Source organism: Canis lupus, chromosome 11 (assembly GCF_003254725.2).
Source record: "Canis lupus dingo isolate Sandy chromosome 11, ASM325472v2, whole genome shotgun sequence".
Taxonomy (NCBI): domain Eukaryota; kingdom Metazoa; phylum Chordata; class Mammalia; order Carnivora; family Canidae; genus Canis; species Canis lupus.
Genome location: NC_064253.1, coordinates 33,761,519 through 33,783,521, shown reverse-complemented (window position 1 = coordinate 33,783,521; position 22,003 = coordinate 33,761,519). Strand labels below are relative to the sequence as shown.

The following is a 22,003-nucleotide window of genomic DNA, read 5'->3' as shown; positions in this document are numbered from 1 at the left end:
CTAATCAATAACTGTGGGGAAAAATGGGTATTGGTGACAATGACAGTCTTCCTCACACAGGCAAGGGCAAGTTTGTTCCCTTCTAACAATTCTTCAAATTAGGCTTTGGCATTCGCTGTTTTTGAAATTAGGAATTGATATTCAAAGGTGAAATAATGTGCCCCGTGGGACATGTCTACTAGATCTTCACACTGGGATTTGCATCTAGTGCTTCCTAGCTTCCTAACCCACTTTTCTTGTTCTGTACTGTGCTATGTCTTGCACACAGTAGGATCCCAATAAATTCATTGGGTTGATGCTTATGCCCCTGTCCCCTCCTTCTTCTTCTTCAACCTCCCTCTTTCAGCTTCCCCTGCCAGTTGCAGATGTAGTGATCTGTGAAGAGTGACTTCTGTTGGCCATTCAACAGTGTGCCCTCAGAACTATGAACATATGACATCCTGCTAAGGGAAAAATATGAGTCAGCCATTTAAGCCAGGCACTTTCTTGACTTGTGACACATTCTAATTTTATTTTGTTACCACTTATTTTCTTTTTCTCATTACATTTGGCTGGAATGGCAAGCAAGTGTCTACTAAAGGTTGATTTCTGTGGAGAAAGTAATGGTATTTGATGGAAAGGACAGAAAATTCATTTCTCACCCACCCTGGGGAATGTGAAATTAATAGCGAGATCCTGGGGAATGCCAAGGAGGGAAAACCAGGGGGATATACTGTGTCCTTGATTCTGCTGGTTCCCTCTGCTCTTCCAGGAAGAGGTTTCTGCTCTTCTGAGTTTTGTTCTGCCACAAAGGTGCTATGGAAAATGCAATTATAAATTATATGCAATATCACTTAGGAGGTAGAGATTAATTAAGCAATTTGGGGAGTAGTTTACAAGCCCAGCATTCTAATCTCTCCACAACTTAATGTTTTATAGATAGTAATAAAAGCAAAGAGGGGCATGAATATCTCTCTCCATCTCGTCTCTCAGTCCCTTCAATCTCTGTACAAATTCCAGGTCACTCTGTGAGAGTCTAAGTAGGCATAAAGATACCCTAGATTCAGATGTAACTTTCCCACTGCTGGTTGAATGTCTTTGAGCAATTCATTTAAACTTTGTGAGCTTCAGTGTCCTCGTGTGTAGAGCAGGGATACTGTGTGCACTTCTATTAACAACGAAGTTTGGTAATATTTGTAAATTACCTAATGTATTTAGTATACATTAACTGTATTTTTGCCTCAAATTCAAAATGTCCAAAATCTTCTCTTAGACATTTCTGATGAATGAAAAACTGGATATTTTAAAAAATATATTTTATTTATATATTTGAGATAGAGAGAGAGAGAGAGACAGAGAGAGAATAGGGGGAGGGGCAGAGGGAGAGGGAAGGAAGGAGAGAATCTCAAGCACACTCTCCACTGAGTGCAGAGCCCAACTCAGGGCTGGATCTGAGGACCTTGAGATCACGACCTGAGCTGAAATCAAGAGTCAGAAACTTAACCAACTAAGCCACCCAGGCGTGCCTGAGGGTTTGTTTTGTTTTGTTTTGTTTTGTTGATTGTTTTATACGTTAACTTCAGGGTCACCATATTGCTTGATTTAAGCCACATCTATCCAGATTTCATCAGAAGGTAACAATTGTCCATCTATTATTCCTGCAGTTAGCCAATTAGACACTATTGCATACATAACTGTCTAGTAATGCAGTGGTTTTGCTAAATTCCACAATGTTGGAATAATTTTGCCAGTGTTCTGATTCTGGCTAGGAGAAGAGGAACCATAGGCTTCCCATGGAGGGGGCTTTTGTTGGAATCTAGATACCGCCGCTAATGGGCCAGAACGTAGGGAAAAAACCACCAAGACCCCGAAATAATTGCTTAGAAATTTCCCATCTGTAACCTACGTCTGTTAGAAATAATAGAGATTTATTCTGTTTGAGATCAGGTTTCCCCTAATGCAACCTTGTACACTGTTGGAGAAGATTGGTAGGCTTTGCAATTCATAACAGTGATCTTCTTTCTAGAGGCCCGAGGGTGTTGACAATGGAAAGTTTTTCAGGGTGACTAATGCTTTCTATGAATAAACTAGATCCTTGAGTTGTCCTCTGATGGCCTGAAATCTTAACCAAAACCTCTTTTAGGAAAATTAAGGTTTTCTTAGGGCCCACGTGGAAACCTTGCTCTCAAAGACAAAATTGAGATCCAGATTCAGTTAAAATATATTGGGAGCCTTCTACTCACTGAGTACCTCCCTTGGGGCTTTCCCATCCCTCCTGTCATGGGGACAGCGCTGATTATCTCCCCTCATCAGATGGTTATATTGCTGTGTCACTCCCTCCGCAAACTGAGACCTACGCCCTTTCTTCTTTGGTTGACATTCTTTTTCTACTTCTTTGAAAAAGCACAGATAATTTTTGCCATCCCAGGCCTCAGCAGGGAAAGGTCAAGTCATTACTGTTCAAACACCATTTCCACCAGTGAAGTCACTTGAGTCAGGGCTTCTCAGGTAAGACAACGCGGGAGGTGATACTCCAGGAAGCGTTTTTGAGACAGAATGGGAATTCACAGTGAAGACTATACGTTTGGCTTCTTGGTCCCTTTTTACATAACATGAAATAGCCTTTTAACTATGTAAAAGGGAGAAAAGTGAAAGAAAGCCTGGGATCTAGCCTCGGTTGTGATTTCAGTGGAGAGGAGAGCACGGGGAGCTTACTGCCCTACCGGTTTAGCAGAAACACTGGAAGTCTGTCTGTCAACCAGGGCATCCTTTCTTGTCTTGGCTTGTTTTGGAGCTAGGAAGAGAGCTGATAGTCTTCACCCTGTCTAATTTATGTAGCTTCAGAAAGAAAGGTTGTCAGGTTCCACATGATGAAGAAAGAGGGAAAAAAGCAAATGAGACTGGGGACATGTCTAAACTCTCCGGCAGCATTGTCGCCCTGCTCATCAGGTAGGAAGAAAAACAGATTAAAGCATGTTCTTTGTTTCCAAATTCCAGGCTTGCAAAGGATGTATTATGATACTCATTTCAAAATATGGTTACATCTTGAAAGCATTTTTGTTAGATAGGCATATTATCTTTAACAATGAAGCAAGGGGGAAAAAAAGGTTGGTGCATTACAGTAGACTCTTAAAATACCTTAGCAGATCTAACTTTATATATATATATATCTTTTTACATTAGCATTCAAAACTCCTTGGCAGGAACAATAGGAACAGTTCAAAGTTCAACTCATAATCATAAGCAGACTTCTCCCCCTCTGCGCACCCCCCAACCCTGCTTTGGTTTTTGTGAGTGTATTTGGAGAGGGTGGAGAGAAGGGAAAGAGGTCAAATTCAAACGTCTTTCTCCCCCCACCCCCCCCTTTCAGGACGAGCTCTAATTTCATAATAGGATAGTTTTATTCAGAGTTAACTACTTTGGGTTCAGAATGATAATCGTAGAAAATATAAAGTAACGTTTTAAAAGCTCCGGCTGTGAAAGAAAAGGAATAGCGCAGCTTAGTAAAAGCATATGTTGCTAGTGGGACCTCACAACCACATTCAAATCACGCTCTTGCCAAATCACGTTATGTTTCTAAAGCTCCTTATTTGAATTTCCCAAGCGGGGTTCATATGGCATGTTCTGTGTTTTTGCTATACGGTATTGAAGGAGGTCCTTAGAAATCTTTCCCCTAAAGAACCCATTTTTTTTTCTTTTCTAAATAAAAGTCCTAATTAAGCCTAGTTTACATTTATGGAAGACAGGACTTCACTGACAACAACGGAAAATAAAAATCTGCTCTTGGCACCATTCGGGGTTCCGACGATGGCCCGAGGAGCCGAGGAGCAGAGCCTGCTGCCAGGGGGTGTGCCGCCCCTTGCTGGGCTTCTGTGGGAGTTAGGGCCCATCACGGCCTGCCTTCCCGGACCTGGAGACCCCAGCCAAGCCAGTCCCAGTTGCAAAGAAAGACTGTGTTAAAACCACCCCAGGCCAGTGTATTCTTTACTTCAAAAGATTCAAAATAAAAAGTCACAGACTCCGAGATTCTGTTACCTGTTTTTGGAATGCATTTCAGTGTTTTACGAAATCTGGAGTCAGGAATTCACCCTGAAGTCCCCAGTTAATGCCTAATGTTTGCTCTCGCATTTCTCTGTAGCCTACTGTTCTGTTTAGAAAGCCTGATTGTCTTTGCTTCTTTTTAGGCTCTGCTTAATCATTGTTTATGATTTTGATAGTTCTGCCCTGGCACCTCTGAGTTCTTTATAACTTAATTATCATATCTAGCCTTACAATGAATAAAATGATTATCCTGTCCCAGCCCCCAGGCTTTGGCTGTTGGCGTGTATTAAAGCTTTAACTATTATGACATGAGATCTTTGAGTAACTTTGTAAAATACAGAGCATAGCCAGAGAGAAATAGTCCTGTTGAGGCCACATTCCCCAATGGGTGCTGCTGAACGCTTGTGTTCTCCAGTTATGACTGCCCGTCGTCATATAGGTCTGTCCAGCCTAAATATCTATCTCCTGAAATAACCGAGTCATATCTCAGCATTTTGTTCAGAAAACAAAAGGATCCATCAAGAACAGAATTATGGATGACAAGAAATATGGTTTACTGAAATAAAATTCTGCATAGCACATTGCAAATTCTATCCTTTGAGGTTCTGATATTTATTTCTAATGTTTCCCTCCTGCCGACTTCCCCCTCTCTTTCCCTGTTTCACTTTGTCACCTCTGAACTAGGAATTTTTTTTGAAACTTTTGCACAAGGTAAGAGGATAGTTTTGTTCTTTCTCATCCAGATGTCTCTTCTTCTTTTAGGATATGCTGATCTTCTAAGTGCTTTACGTGGTTCACGTTCTCTGCTTATGTCCACTGGGTTTTCTTATTTAGTTCAAATTTCACTTAAAATAGAAACTTTCTTTTTTCCTGACAAGCAGCATAATATTGTGGGTATGAGCACAGATGGTCCAGATCCAAATCTTGGTTCTGTGATTTGGGGCAGTTTACTTAACTTTTCTGCAAAATGAGGATAGAAATTCTCCTGAATACCTACTACTGTTGAGAACATTGAAGGTGTTAGTATGTCGCAAGCAGTCGGAAATGTGCATGGCCACAGATCTCTCTCTTGAATCATACTGATTATTATTATTATTATTATGCTGTATCACTCTGTGAAATGGCTTCGTTTTCAGTCTGCAGAGCCTGCAGTTATTTGTCTCTCTCGAAGGCAAGTGCTCTGCTCTCCCTTTTTTGGTTCTGTTCAAAGTAGAGTCTTGCCCAAGGTCTAGTATTGACAGAAGATGGTTACTTGGTTCCTTTGTTGGGAAAAGTAATGTCCAGTTTAAGGGGAACTCCTTCTCCCTAATGAGAAATGACACCAAGGCTATGTTTCTTCGAATAAACATTTTTCCAGGAATTGTGGCTGTATCCCTCTCCCCTGGGATGGGCTATACTTGAACAAAACAATTCGCATATGTGCAAATGCATTTACTCCAACAACTCAATTCCTGAGCCTTTGCTTTATAATTGTCCATTCTTCTGTATTTGTCATTTTAAGGCTCAAATATGATTTCTGTATCCCTTTTATTGTCACTGGAAATATAAAGAGAATGTTCTCCATTGCTTTTTTTTTTTTTTTTTTAGAAAGAGAGAGAGAGAAAGTACATGGGCTAGGGAGGACGGGCAGAGGGAGAGGCACAGAGAGAGAGTCTTAAGCAGGCTCCACTCCCAGTGTGGAGGAGCCCAACGTGGGGCTCGATCTCACCACCCTGAGATCATCACCTGAGCTGAAATCAACAGTCAGACACTTAACAGACTGAGCCACCCAGGCACCCCTTGGATTATCAATTTTTAAAAAAATGATGGAAAGTGTCTGGCTGAGAATCAGCCCCTGCAGAACTCTATGTGACAGCCCTGTGGACTCTCACCAATAATGTGCATTCTAAGCAGGGCAATATGAAGTTACAATTAGTATATCATTAAGAGTAAAATCTGTTAAGTTACTGGTAGAGTGTCTAGCATCTCCAAGTTGATGTTACCACAGGCAAATACCCAATAATCTTTGATTCTGCTACGTCTGCAAAACTGTCAGGATACGATGGAAGAGAAATAGAGTCCTCTGAAGGAAATCAATTAGAAAATATGCATTCATCTTCCTCACAAAATAATATTTTACGTAGTAGCCTGCCATCTTCCAGTTGCTTACAAATGCGTTTTTCTGTTATATTTTAATAGAGAGGCATTATACGCTGAAGACGAAGAGAATGGTCTCTGAGTCGGAGTGCTTGGATGTGCGTGCTGGCTCCTCCACTCACCAGCTTTGAGTGTTCATGCAGGTTACTTAACCTCCCTGGCCTCACTTTCCTCATCTGTAAAATGAGGATGATAACAGTCGCTACCCCATACAGTTGTTGTGAGGATAGTTGTGCTTGCTATATAGAACCATCAGCGGAGCGATAGCTATTATTAAAAGATGAAAGGACAATCGTGCTTCATTTGTATAACACCTAATTTGTCCATTAGTCTTGAAAACATTAAACCATTGCTGTCAAACTTCTCTTTCTCATACCTCCTTCTTTTACCAGATAGCAGAAGGCAAATAAAATCCTGGGACGTTGCCTTTTCATTGCCACCGGTTGAGAAGAAAGTGACTGGGGAAAAACAAAATTCTAGCATGCTTTTACCCTGCCTAGCTGAGACCACTTAATAAATCACTTAACTATCACATAAAAAAACAAACCTAAAGAAATATACAAGGAGCAATGATTCGTGAAAAATAAAATACTGTGGCATATTTTTACCCTGCTGTGCTGAAACAATTCAATAAACCTCTTAGCACCTAAAAGTTGGCCAAATGCACTTGGGTATATCAGTAAAAAATAAGGATCAACATAAAACATAAACATAGGGGGTCAGTATAAAGAATTAAAGACAAATACTGAGCCTGTAATAGAATATGACAAAATCATACTGGTGGTACAAAGATGATAAAAATATGGGAAATACTTAAAATGCAAATAATGAAAGAATTTCTCCCACAAAGCCTACAATGACACCTGGGTTACTTTCCTAAAACTTTCAAAGTTCTGTTGAAAGTGGAGACATCATCTGGGGGTGAGGGAGAGGAGTTTACCTTTTACTGGTTGCCAGTTACAATCACCGATTCATTTATCAGAGTACTGGAGAACTGGCTGCCGTGGGGTTGTGTGTGAGTGGACAAAGTCTCTGGTGCTGGAGGCCCCGTCTGGCAAGTGGTGACTTAATGTGTGCCAGGGAGGCCACCAAACATTGACGAGTCAGGTGGATTCCGGAGGCAAAGAAAATGCCCTCAGCCAAGACAATTCCATAGCTTTTGTCTCTGCCTGTTCTTACTTAGACTGTCATTTCTGGCCTTCCTTCCCCTTCTTTATGGCCCCTCACACCCCGACAAAGTTCTTGCTTAATTTTAAAGCCCTGACTTATAGCTGGCTGCTGCCAAGGAATGACCTTCCCCATTTGACCAGTGTTAAAGAGGCCTATGGCGATGATGCTTTTGAATATACTCAGAGACTACTCTTTGGGAGTTAGAAGTCAACATACAGAAGAATTAAGAGCACAATTTTAATTTTAAGAGAAAACTGTATGCAGAGCTGTGTTGGGGGACTGTTTCTGCAAGAAGCCTGTTTTGAGAGAAAGCCTGGGTTTTCTTCTAGACAGAGCTGAGTTCAAGTCTCTTCCTCATCATGTTCTAGGAAGTTGACCTTGCTCACATTATGGAACCTCTGAGCATCTGTGTACTCACATACTATCTCGGGATAATGCTGCTCCTTTGGCTGTTATAAGTTACAGCGAGACAGCAGACATAGGACAGCCTGCCCAGTGCCTGCAGCATGGCTTACGTTCAAGGAACATCAGTGACCTTCCCTGCTACCTTTATAAAAAAATCATTATAATCAGGGAAGAAATACAGGAGAAAAAAAAATATTTGGCATCTCCACTATAGCTATAACTATATAAATAATATAATAAACATGGGAGGTAAACATATATGTCTATTTCCCCATGTTTATTTTTTTATGTTGATGCCCTATTTTTTACTGATATACCCAAGTGTATTTGTCTGATTTTTAGGTGATAGCTAAGTGGCTTACTGGATTGTTTCAGCTCAGCAGGGTAAAAATATGCCACAGTATTTTATTTTTCACAAATCACTGCTTCTTGTGTTCTGTCAAAGCTCCTAATCTGGTGGACAGATTATAGAATCAAATTTTAAGCAGATTTCAAAATCTCTCCCGTGTGTGTGTTTACGTGTGTATGCATGCATGCATACATGTGTGTCTATGTATACGTGTGTATGTAACCTCAAATGTAAACAATCAGATATGCAACAAAAATGGTAAATACTGAGAGTAATGAGAGAACAATCTGCCTAAATTCCTATCAATTGAGAAACAAAAATTTAGGCAGCTCCAGGATTTCAGAAATAAAACCAAATCAAACAATCAAGGGCATAAGAACACAAAAACATGTATGCAGATTTTGTTCCCAAAGAGAACAGTTCCCATTTTCCCCTTGATCTATACCTTTTGAAGACTGTGTTGCCTCTAAGAGTGGAAGGATATTTAGTAACTTTCTAGGATTACACCTCCCTGAAATTTTGTCAAAAGGTCTTTTTCCTTTTTAAGTCTGCGCGGCAAATCTACTCTTTCTCTTCCCCTTCCTTCCTCCCAAATCCTCAGTGACTCTGACAGCTGCAATCTCTTCCTCCCACTCCCCCCTTGGATGTGGAGCTGGGTTGCCATTGGAGACCTCCCCAGCTCCCAGGCGCTAGCTCCGGCCAAGAACTGAGGTGGTGGACGGAAAGTAGCAGAAAGTAGTCAATAATTAGAAAAACAGATTTTTCAGCCAAGCCCAGTAACCAGAGCTTGGAATTTCATATCTGAGATATTGGTTTCGCTAATTAATTAGCACAAAAATAATGGTCTGTGGGGGAACGTAGCTTTAGAAACTTTTGGCCGGGACTGCTACAAATGAACAATATGCACAGGAAAATGTTAATAGTTGAGGAGGAGAAAGGCATTTTAACAGAGTTTTATAGAATGTGGTTTAGGGTCCTCAGGGCAAACATATGCATTACACATCTAACCCCACACTGAGAAAATAATCCCCAATGTTGGTTCCTCTGCTAGTCCTATTAAAAATTCCCCGAAACGTAAAAGCTGCCAATTTTAGACTAAGAATAAATGGCTCATGGTTCCTTCTGCAACGGCATCCAAGATTCATGCTCCAGCGCTGCGCACGAATCGAGGGGGGAGGAAGGGCTCTGGTTCCTGGGTTTCCAGAAAAGGCCAGTGGGTTGACCCAATCCCGTTTCCTCCAGACCGGGCACCCAGAGGCCACTTCGTGTCAGAGCTGGTTGGAGGGAGGATTTCACACCGAAGGAGGCCAGCACTGTGTTTGCTTTTTGTATGATGTCGGAGGTGGGGCTTGGGCCTCATGATGATGGGACCTCCAAGTGCCCTGCATCCTGTCGAGGTGCCCTCGCCTGGAACTCCCGCCCGCACGGGGAGCCAGGGGGCCTGGGCCAGGCCGCAAGGCGGGCCATTTCTGCAGACCACTCTCCTGCACGTTAGTGGGGCTACTCGGGTGGCTGGATGGCCTGCTCTGGCCTTGAGTATCCAGCTCATTTCCTAGTTACGAAGTGTGATGCGGAAGGATGTGGGGCGGTGATGTTAGTGACTGGAGGCACAGACCAATTCAGAATTGGTTCCCATCAAAATGTTCTTTATTGATTGGAAAAAAAGAAACAAAAACAAAAAACAAAACGAAACAAAACCCCTTTTGGTTCTGAGATCAGAAAACCAAAGTTGGAACCTCAGCTGTCAGCTGGGTGATCTCAGATAACTCCTCTAGCTTTCCTGGGTCGGAAGTTGCCCCCCTATAGAATGGAACCACCAAGCCCTGTCCAGACTTGCATGGAAGCGAGGACCAAGGGGGGCACCGCTCCAAAATGCTATGCAAATATAAGCCATTATTGTTTGCGGGTTAAGATACGCAGATGCAGATGCAGATGCGCAACGGTGGTGGTTGGAGGCGCCCTCGGTCCCTTTGAGGTTCTCGGCGACAGCTCTCATTCGAATTCCCATGTGACTTCTGGTGCCCTGCAGGTGGGAATTCACACCTGTCCTATGCTGAACTAGGTTTCACCAGTTACACAATTCTGAACTAGGTTGTAGTAATTATGTGCCTACCAGAGATGGGGAAACCACAAGAGCAAGCCGAGTCTGGTGTTCACTTCCTATTAATTCTTCATCCTCTTACTCACACTTGTGACCCAAAGGTTTACTCATCTCTTAGCACTCTAATGTCTTCCAGAATAATGCCTCCTTCATTCGTGGGGACCATGATCTATAAGGCACAGATAGGTAAGTGTCTGTTATTTCTCTAGGCTCTTAGGGGGTTTCTGAGTGTGATCTCCAGGCAATATGTCCAGGTCCTCTTAAGGCCTCTGTTCTCAGGAGCAAGAACATTTAGACAAGTTCTTGAAGTTCTTAGGTTTGGAATTTGACGTCCAAGGAGAACTGGATGCTTTGTTTTGGGCTACACCCAAGTCTGCATGTTACTGTGCACAATGATACGTGTAGAGAGGATTGGCCTACATTTCCGAGAATAAACGTTATGCACATGTATAGACCATTTCTTTAGGCTTTTTTTTTTTTTAGAACGCTCTTTGAGAGGCCATGGTACAAATGCTACCTGGTCTTTTTACCGACTTGAAATTAGTCATTGCAAGTTTCATTTCATGATGACCCTATTCTAATTCAAATTCCCTGCATGTGACAGTGTCCCTTTTTACTTCTAAGCCTGGCCTATTTTCTACCTTTGCCCCCTTTTATGTGTGGCAGAGGAAAGTGTAATTCTGTTGCATATCATACGATGACAACTTTGACTCCACATCCTTGGAATTTTGCCTGGTAAGGGGCTGATATTAGGTCACATGTACACTGAACTCTGCAATGAGAAGCAAGGCAGGCGAGGTCTGTTCCATAAAAGCACTTCTTTTTTTTCCAGCAAATTCCCCAGTCGAGTATTGTTCTAAGTAACTAAGGATCTGATTCTCAACAATTAAATCTGCTGTCACATTTTATTTATAATGGCAGTTCAAGATTGGGCTAGTAACTATAAGGTCTCAATTTTTTTTGGCAGCTGCAAGGCTAAGGGAATGGAATGGGTGTTGTGCAGTTGTGTTAGTACTGGTCTCCTTCAACAACTATGGATTTGGAGTGTGTTTGTTTTAAGGCTGGGAGTCAAGCGACTGTGATATGGTTCAAGGAGGCAGGGACATTCTCGGTGAGTGTTATGTTAGACCTTTGTAAAAACAACTGGGGGGAAGGGGCTTTGTATGTGAGGTGAGAGGATATAACGAGCAGAAAATGGGGGTACTTGAGGTAAAACTGTCTGTATCATTGGATCTCCTTACACTGATCTAGCCCATATATTATTCTGAATGTTTTTTTGAAAGGTACAGCTCAAGGAATAGGGCACTGCTGATACCATTTACTGTTGCAACATGTGGTGAGACAAGGAGCTATGATAGCAAGGCAAGATGGTGGAGGCAAGAAGGCCACTGTGCTGGAGTGTAGAATACATATTGTACTCTCTATTTGTATTGGGAGGAGCCTTATGGTAAAAAATGGAAAATGGTGGCATCAGATAAGGCTGGACAGGGAGAAATGAAATGTAGTCGTGGCAGAAAAAGACCTTTATTCTTGGCCTGTGACAAACACAATATAAGGCAAAGGAGACTGGTGCAGTTTCATGGGTACATCCAATAACAAAATGATGCAATAGACTTTTGACATAGCTGCAATCTTTCCCTTCTGTTCCAAATTGCAAATAAGCTAGTCTTGAGGGAATGTTATTATGAGAAACAGATAAAAAGGTTTAGTCACCATCACCTGAGAAGGGTTAAGGGTACAAAAATATATCCATGCAATAGTTTCCCAACTTAGTCTTGTAGTCATTTGGGAAACTTCTTTTAAAAATTTATACAGATATGTATATAATTTCTCCATCTTACACTAAGGGATTTCTGATTTGATGGATCTGATATGGGGCCCATGATTTCATTAAGCTGTTTAGCTGACTGTAATAATAAATAATCTTTGAGAACCAATTTTCTAATTAAGGTGAAGACTCTTAAACTGGGGCTCAGGACACCTGGTGTCTACCGCCAGATTTACCCAATTAGAATCAATTCAGCTTTCCATGGTAATAACAAAATGGGTTCTTTTTCTCACAGGGCATTTTGTAAAGCTCATTCCATGTATCATAGATGTAAAATATTGGTCATATGAACATGTAACTTTTTAACTACTCTTGTACCTACAGGTTTAAGAGATTATTTCAAAATTTTAAAGATATTTCTAACTGAAATGTCTTAGAAAATCTCCCAACACAACAAAAAAATAAGAAAAAGAAATACATAGTCTATTTTAGACAAAACTAGACAAGCAATGTCTGCAACCTGGAACAGGGTGTTTTAAAAATCTCTGGGGAATTAAAATAGTAAGTTAACTATCTTGGAATTAAAATAAAAAACATATAATAGGTTCAATTTAAAAAACCCTCTAAAATATTTGGATGATGTTATCCAGAAAATAAAACAAACAAATAGACAAATAGATGTGCAATAAGAAAAAAGGGGAAGGAAATTATAGAATAAATATAATAGAAAATATGAAAAAAGAACACAAAAATATGAAAGAGGAATATGATCAAGGAAGAAAAACAAAACCAAAAGGCAAACATCTCAAATTGCAAGGGCCCATGAAGTACCCATGTCATCACACATTTGAAACAAAACCACCTAGAAATTTCCAAATAGAAAATAAAGACCGATTCACACACAAGGATCAGATATCAGAATACCACAATGCTGGTAGACTTCCTAACAGCTCTGTTGGGAGATAGAGGAAAATGGTGCCTTTAAAATTTTAAAGTAAGTGATCTTCAGTCTATAATTTTCTGTCCTTAAAAACTACAAATCAAAGGTAATGGAAGATTAGTGGTGTTTTCAGACAGGCAAAGCCTCAAACATTTTCACTATGATATTCTCTTTCTCAGTAAGTTACTGGAGGGAGTTTTCCATTAAAAGAAGACTAAATAAGGAAAGAAAAAGATACCAAAACTAGGATCCAGTACAGATTAGAAAGAAAGGAAATTGGCCAAGGAAAGTTCCAAAGTAAGAGACGTGAAAGTCTAAAGAGGTTGGAGGAGATAGATGGAGAATTATCTACATTAAAGTAGGATTATCTACATTAAAAAATAATAAAAATGATAAATTATCTGATGGGCTTGATCATGTACAAAATTAAGGGACATATTCTAAAGATTGCAGTAGGTGAGGGGACACTTAATGAGGGATAGATAAATAGAATGTTTTTTAAATGAGGTACTTACTAACCCCAAGAAAAACAAAGAGCTTATATAAGAAAAGATGTGTAATCGTAGTCTACTACTTGATTGAGTACTGAACAATTATCACAATATCTAATAGTGAAAAGACTATGATTAGCTATATGGGGGAGGGAAAGGAGAGAGTGTAAGAAAGCTAAATTTTTCATTTATTAAAATACAACTAATAAAGTCTAAATGTGATGAACCAATATATGTGAGTAAATGCATGTGGTTCTAGGAAAACTGAGATAGTTTTTAAAGAGATAATTTTTATAAAAGTTAAAAATGGTTACATCCTAGGAGGAGAAAATGGAAGAAAGAGAATAGAGGGGATTTTTTACATGCCTTTTAGCATAATTTGACTTTTTATTTCTTATTATTTAAGTTTTTTAAGATTTGTATTCATTTATTTGAGACAGAGAGAGATGGCGGGGGGAGAGAGAAGCAGACTCCCTGCTGAGTAGGGAGCCCACTGCGGGGCTTGATTCAGGACCCTGAGATCATGACCTGAACCTATGGTAGACGCCTCACTGACTGAGTCACCCAGGCATCCCTGACTTTTTAAATTGTATGTATTCTTCTCCAAAAAAAAAAAAAAAAAAAAAAAAAAATCACAATTTCAAAACTAAATATCAATTAGGGTTGAAAAAGATTTAAAAAAAGATCAAGGAATTCACTCATTTCCAGCCTACTGATCAATTTGGCACAGATTAGATATTGCTATAGAATTTCTCTTCTCTCCTCTACCCTCTGTAAGACCCATCCAAGGTGTGGAGGCTCCAGGCTTACTGCACGCTCCCATTGCCCAAAGGAAATGGGTTTGCTCAGCTGATTTGCTCCATAGCAGTGGTCACAAACCTTATGTACTTTGGAATTGCCATCTCAAAATGCAGACCTCCAGCAGATTCAGTTGAGAGATTCTGATTCAAGAGGTCTGGGATATATTGATGAATTGATCTGAACAAGTATGTGACATAAACTTGGTAGAGGCAATCAAGAGACTCAATGAAAACTTGTATAAAGGTATTGGAATTCAAAATGTTAATATATTGAGAAACACATTCATTTATTCACTCATCTAATACTTATTTGAGCTCATTCTCCTTTCAGACAATAAACTAGATGTTGATTAAATGATGCATACTCTCAAGAGATTCATATTTTAGCCATTTGTCAGAGAAATGACAGGGCAAAACCTATCTCCTATGACTGGATCCTAGAGGTCACTTTGGAAGACATACATGAACATATAGAACCATTCACATAATAAACTGCCTCAGCCTAAAGTCAGCTTTGAAATTAGTCACAGCATTCTTTATCATGAGGCACTGACTTGGGAATCAGACAGACCTGGTTTGAACCTCGATCTTTCCTTTCCGAGCATACCACAAAACCTTATGGACATCTGGCAGTTGGATACAGTAACAGCTTATCCTATAAGCTTAAATAATTTGAAGCATATAGAATGTTGACTAGAGTGCCAGGTGCAGAGTAGGTCCTCAACAAGGTCAATGCCCTTTAATTTCCCACTCTACTTTCCACTTGGATCAAGTAGTTCTCTTTGTAGCCTGATGGGCAGCACACTGAGGTGTCACAAATACCCACTACTGGGGCATCTGGGTGGCTCAGTGAGTTAAGTGTTTGACTCTTGATTTTGGCTCAGGTCATAATCTCAGGATCCTGAGACAGAGCCCAGTGTTGGGCTTCACACTCATTGGGGAGGCTGCTTGGGATTCTCTCTCTTCCTCTCCCCTGCATGTGCATACACACATGCTTTCACACACATGCTCTCTCTCAAAGAAACAAATCTTACAGAAAAAAAAAAAACACCTAATATTATTTAAGTCCCCAGTCCTGACTCTTGTTTTGGGCATGTATGTTTGCTACGTTGGTAGGTTATTTCACCATGCTGAGGTACAGATTCTTCACTTTTAATATGGGATAATTAGGGTCATTCTGAGAGTTTGAGACAAAGCATTTAAGGAACATAATAGGGGTACCTGGGTGACCTGGTGGTTGAGCATCTGCCTTTGACTCAGGTCGTGATCCCAGGGTCCTGGGATTGAGTCTCCCATCAGGCTCCTTGCAGGGAACCTTCTTCTCCCTCTGCCTATCTCTGCCTCTCTCTGTGTTTCTCATGAATAAATAAATAAAAAATCTTTAAAAAAATAAATGAAAATAAAGAACCTAATAAAGTCACATGTACTTAAGAAATGTCAGAACTGCAGCCCCTGGGTGGGTCAGTTGGTTGAGTTCCAGACTCATGATTTTGCCTCAGGTCATGATCTTGGGGTTGTGGTGTTGAGCCATGTTGGGCTCCATGCTCCATGGGGTGTCTGCTTGGGATTCTCTTTCCCTCTTTCTCTCTGCTAACTGCTGCCCTCTCTCTCTCTCTCAACCTCTCTTTCTCTCCCTTTCTAGAATAAATGGATAAATCTTTAAAAAGAAGAAGGAGAAAAAGGAGAAGGAGAAGGAGAAGAAGAAGAAGAAGAAGAAGAAGAAGAAGAAGAAGAAGAAGAAGAAGAAGAAGAAGAAGAAGAAGAAGAAAAAGAAAAAAAGAAATGTCAGGACTAATTATTACATGTATTCTTTGACTCAGGGAGAGAAATTAGGGTGTGTGTTCGTGTGTGTGTGGAAAAGCACACACTCACAAAGACAAATGATACTTTAGGACATCTCTGAAACTCAGAGCCCTACAGAGTGAGACTCAGGGCATGGTGAAAAGCAGAACTCAGTCTTTAGGATTCAAGGTCAGGATACCGCATTCAAGGATCATTCCTCACTTTGCCATGAGTGGCCTCTCCCTTTTGCCTTCATAGAGGCAGTCATTCATTTTGGAGATCCAGAGCTAGACTGATGATTTCAGCTTTGTTATTAGGCTAAATGCTGCTAAGAATGTAACTGAAAGACAGAGTTTCAGGCCAAAGAAGGTTACAGCCCAATCCTTTCATATTTAAGTGGGAAGTTTGAACAAGGATAACATTTTCTGACTGCATTCCAGGGTTGGATAAAAGCTGTTGAAATAGGAAATGACATGGAAATTTGTAGCGAGCCGCCAGAAAAGGAAAACCAGACTGTATTACTGTACCTGAGAGGGGAAGTGGGTGTGGTGAGTTGGCTCCACACCATTTTCCTGGGCTCTGGCCTCCTCAAGGAGGGAGCTGGTACCCACCAGTATATTCTGTGAAGAAGGAGGGCAGGATGCTCTGGGAGCCAGCGTGTACAGCGTAAATGGTCCTGAACTCAAGGCTTGAGAGGATGTGGGAGCAAACCTTGTGCCTAGAGCTGAAGGATTGTTCCCTCTCCTCAAACACACAGACACGTGCTCCTAGCACAGACACCAGTTTTGGCTGAGGCTGTCTGCTGCTTGGGAGGTGTCTTTGGCTCTGGAAATCTCTCAGGGGGCCAAGGTGGGCCTCAGATGAGAGAAGCAGGGATTTGGGCTGCTTTAGGCTGGCTCCAGCCTCAACACTGAGACCAGCTGAAGAAACTTTCCAGTTTCCTTCCAGATCCATTGAGTCCAGTATTGTATATACTGTATCACAGGATCAGTCTTACCAAGGGAGGGAAGGAAGCCATATTCAATAGAAAAGACTAGCTACATGCAGGTTGTGTAAAGAAGATACATATTCTCTCTTAGTGGAAAGAGTTTGGAGTTTATAAACTCAGGTAAGGACTCCTAACCTGCAAATCACTGTGGCCTGGGGTATACCACCTAACTGACCCGAACTTCATTGAGTTTCCTCTGAAAAATGGTGGCTACTGATCCCTCTCTTACAAATTACCCTGAATGGAATATCCAATGCAAATTCAGTACTAATGAGCCTGGCATGTGAATGAGTGTGCTTGGATGACAGTGCATTAAAGTGGATAGTATAATAGTAATTGGGTCCTTTTTCTATTATGTTTTTCCAACATTGCTAACAATATTAAGTTATAGGAATGATGTTAAAGTCAGAGGGGTTCAGGAGGTGAGCAGCCCAAAGGTATAAGGAGCGAGCAAGAGGAGCAAAGCAATTGGTTTTAAACTTCTGACCTCTTACAGCTTCACCACTAGAAGCCAGGGTTGTGTTTTACTCATTTTTGTCTCTTGAGTAGCTGGCACGGAACAGCCCAGGCTTAGTAGAGAGTGAGTAAATGTTCACTGAGTTACAGAATGAACAAAAAAGGAAGTCTTATTTGATATGTATTTCTTGTTACTAATACATGGGCTCTGTCGCATTTCATGTCATGTGAACAGAAGTAAAATCAATCATAGTTCAGTGTTAGAATATGTGAAAAATGAAGACTTGAGTGATGAATTGTTTGGAATAAGAACTCTCAGGCCTGGATGCCAGCTTAGGATCCCAGCTGTGCATGTCCTTGGGCAATGCATTTGACCTTGCTGTGTCCTGTAGCTCCCTCAGCTATATCCTGGGGGATAGGGGGTGGGGGGTAACTATGGTACTTAACCTTCCAGGTCTTTGGGAGGAATAAAGGTATTACTCTCTCTGTATTGCATAAAACAGTGTCTGATGTGTAGCAAGTGCTAAATAAATGCTAGTGGTTGTTATTTTAAACTTTAGCGTATGGCATTCTGTATAATATTTACCCATAATAACACCTAGACATTTTTCCAGCTATTATTCTTAAAAATTTTAAAGCTATCAAGCAATCAGTCAACGTAATAAATTTCCCAGTAAAAACTTAAGTATAAATTAATGAGTAGCCTTAAAACAGCTACATTTGTAGCTTTGTTACACATTCATGAAGCCAACTTGAAAATGATTGCCAGCCCCTGGTTATCAGAGAAAATTCAATTCCAAAATAAAATCATCTTATTTTTCCCCACCACAGAGTATAATGATAGTCTTCCCCCCCCGCCCCCCCCTTTTCATCCAGTTTGATTGCAGTCTTCTGGAGTTTTATCTGACTCTCCTCTTGGGTGGATCCTGAGAGCTAGTCTTGAGTCATGAGTTCCAAACCAAGCTTTCCAGTTGAGTCTGTTTACAGTAATAAGACTGATAGTTTGACACTTAGAGGAAAAGGCACATGTTTGCCTTTCTTTCTATGGAGACAGAGACTCTGGGTGCTCAGTGGAAAGAAACAGTTTACAAAGACAAAGGAGTTTAAAACTGAGGTACATTTGTGACTGGGAGATAAGTTTGGGGTGACTGGAACAAATGGAAGATGAGGCCAAGATTATTTCTGAAGAGACTTCTGACTCTTTATGTGACATCAGCAACACAAAGGGGAAAAGACAAATGCTCCCCTGGACACCTATTCTGGGTGTTATTTGGAATGTAGTTGCATCTCAGTAAGAAGTGGAGTGGCTAGATCTCCTTAACCCGTAACCAGGTCCATAAGCACAAACTCCAAGGATTCCTGAGAGAAAACAGGTGGGGGTGGGAGGACCACCCCAAACCAACAAGGGAAGCCCCAAGCAGCTGGGAGGAGGTGGCTTAAAGACCCCTGCAGTGAATCCTTGCCTCCCTCCTTGAGGAGAGAGCTGGTGTCCATTTTCTGATCAGTGTTGGGATGGAGACTCTTGAAGGGAAAGATATATCTTGCTCTGAGTGCAAATACTTGCCCCCTAGCTCTTTATCTTTTGGGTGCCCAAATATATACCAAGAGATTCCGCCCCTAGACCTGGCTGGCTTCAAACCCAGAGTTATTAAGAAAACTCCTTGCTGTTCTTGGAAAATACTTTCTGATCTAACCACTGGTGCTTGAAATTGCTTAAGTACAGATGCAGTTATTAATCTTTTTAGTTTAAGAAATTTGAATATAAATCTTACAACCTAAAGATAATCCTGGAATCCTTCCACCCCACCCCCCAGCCTCAACTAGATAGAAGTTGTTGGTTTAATGGAAAGAAAGTGCACTGGCTTTGGAATGAAACTGACTTGGCTTTGAAACCTAGTCACACCACTAACTGGTTCTTTGTCCAATTTAATCTTTCTCAGATTCAGTTTCCTTATGTACGAAATAAAAATAGTCATACCTTCTTAAGTTTTTTGCTTGTTTGGTTTTGGTGAAGATAAGCTATTTTTACGTAGCCCAAGGATCACCCAGTAGAATGCCTGGCACATAATAACCACTCAATAAATATCATAAATAAGAGTCTTGAGATCAGGTGAAACATTTCATGATCCCACCACTAATTTTTTTGAGAAGGTTAGATACTATGGGTCCATAACTTTTCTGTGGGGCTGTTGGAGAAAATAAACAAATTCTCCTGAATTGTTTTCCAGGCTGGCCTGGAGCCTTGGCTGGCAACCATCACTTTCCTCGATCCTGTGCTCAGGCTGTAGCAAGTTCTTAGTGAATAGAGCAGAGGTCCTGGGCATCATGGGCAGTGCTCCACTGACATTTTAGGCTGCATCCCTGGCTTCTCCCCAATGCTGCCTTAAAATTACACACACACACACATGCACAAGTTGACATGAAATAATTAAATAAAATGCCTCAGAGAACCAAAATGCTGCCAGCGGCCCACCTCCTCCATCCCACCCTCCCCCCAGTACTTTTATTTTAGAAACCTCGTTCATTGTCTTCTTGTGTCCCATATTTCTGGTTTTCACCACTTGGCCGTTGACTCCGGCATCCGATCCATTATTTCTATGTTAATGATCCACAGAATCCTGGTAGATAGTAATTACATATTGTTAACTGTAGGGTTGTGTGACACCTGCAGTGTGTGGTGGAAAGTTCTGGGGACAGTGCTGCTCCAGCCCCTCCTGTACCTGTTTCTGGTCTTAGATTTTACTGACTTATCCATCCTGCATTAGAAATATCAGGTCACCAGGACAAACCCCTGGAGTTCTTTCAGCAAGGGATAGTTTGCTGGAGGGAAAGGCTGGCCACAATCTGGAATGTTTTTGTTAAGTGCCTGCTTGAACCCAATAGTGAATACCCTCAACTGCAGAAAAGTCGGGGTAGCTATATATCTGTCAGAAATCATTTTATTCCCCCCAGTCAGCTCCAAATCTCCTCTCTGTTTCCTGAAAAATTCTCCAAAGATATATTCATGAGAGCCCACTTTCATGGAGTGTTTTATGCCCTGGTTTACAAAATGCATTTATGTAGTTATGGAAATACCATGGGGCTTTGGATTCAGGCCTCAGTTTAAATCCTAGGTCTGCCTTAAGTAGTCACATGAACTTAAACACACTAGCTAATTAATATTTCTGAGCATCAGTTGTCTTGTTTCAAATGGATGTGCTGTGTGGTTGAACTATTAAATGACTTAACATAAACAAGACATCCAACAAGAAACATTAAATATTAGCTCCTTATCATTTCTTCCATATCATTCCCTTCATTCGTTCACACTAGTTTTGTAAAATGTGCATGAGTGCGTGCACACACACACACACACACACATGCACAAGTTGACATGAAATAATTAAATAAAATGCCTCAGAGAACCAAAAACTCTTTCTGAAAACCATCTTCTTCCTGGCAGAGGGCAAACGGGTCTATAAAGTATCTTCTATTGGAAAAAAGGGCATTTGCTTCCCTATCGTTTCTGGTTTTCACCACTTCACAAGTCCATTATTGGCACAAATGAAGGCAATGGCAAACAGAGACAGATTTGCAGCAGTAACAGTACACTATGCAATTTCAAGGCTGGATGTTAGGTGTTGGAAATTTAATGTAGGGGTCAGAGAAGACCTCTTACAGAAGCTGTCTTTGCCAGGCTTGTGAAGGGTCATAGGGCATTCCCTGCAGCATCCAACTGCAGGATTCAGGGTCATTACTGATGACAGTGACTGTACCATCTCAGGGGTACAATCCCTTCTACTTAAGTCTGAGAGGAAATGAGGTGGAGCCCTGTTATTTTGAAAATCTTACCTGTCCGAATTCATAAGCATATGCAAAGACATTTGCCAAAGGGATAGGATAATTTCAGAGAAATAGTCTAATATAGGAGAAACAAAGATTATGGCTCTAGCTAACTATATTTTTTCTTTTATCTCAGAGGAAAGATAAACCCTAGGTCTTTGCAAGAAGAAGGCCTGCTTAGGAGTTCCCTACATTCCCAACCAGGCCCTCCTGCCTTAAGGTGTGTATTCAAACTCCATGGATTTCCTTTGCAAATCTTTCTGACAACTCTAACAATTCCCTGGATATATCACCACCTCTTCCATTGCCCAAAGTCTTGCCTCTTTCTGAGTACCCTTGGCTTTAGCCAGGAACGCATTGCTTTTTGCTGCCCCTAAAGTGGGAGCAAAACAGAGAAGGAGAAGAGACTCAGTCCGATGAGTGAGGGTAAACATGGATACAAATTCAAGGTTTTTTTCAAATTTTCCAACATTGACACACTGACTCCTTTACTCGTAAGATATTAAATATTTTCTCATAGGTAAATATTATTAATTATTTTTCTTGAAGACAAGACCATCTAACCATGTTGGTGAAAGAATAGTTCTTCTCTTATCCATGCATAGTTCCTGTTCTTTGAAACAACATTCTTCAATTTCTTTTTTGCCTGGAAGAGTAATTGTCCCTGTTGACCTTAAGTTGTCTGGTGTTATAATAATGTGGCTTGATGGTCATTCTTCCTGTCGGCCAAGGTATGGGATGAGTTTCCATTAAGTTCTTTTGATGAAAATTGTCC

General features: G+C 40.9%; 1 long non-coding RNA gene across 8 annotated transcripts in view; it reads left to right on the top strand.

The window, feature by feature from the left end:
- The window catches only part of LOC112649890 (uncharacterized), a 179,197-nt gene that overhangs the window by 147,983 nt on the left and 9,211 nt on the right, over positions 1–22,003 (top strand). For 3 of the 8 annotated variants that reach the window (XR_007413985.1, XR_007413983.1, XR_007413981.1), the window contains one exon: positions 15,823–21,448. This is a non-coding gene — a long non-coding RNA (uncharacterized LOC112649890). Of the gene's footprint in view, positions 1–6,198; positions 6,517–15,822; positions 21,449–22,003 lie in introns of those variants that run through there. The other 5 variants (XR_007413987.1, XR_007413984.1, XR_007413986.1 and 2 more) reach the window with 3 other exon arrangements.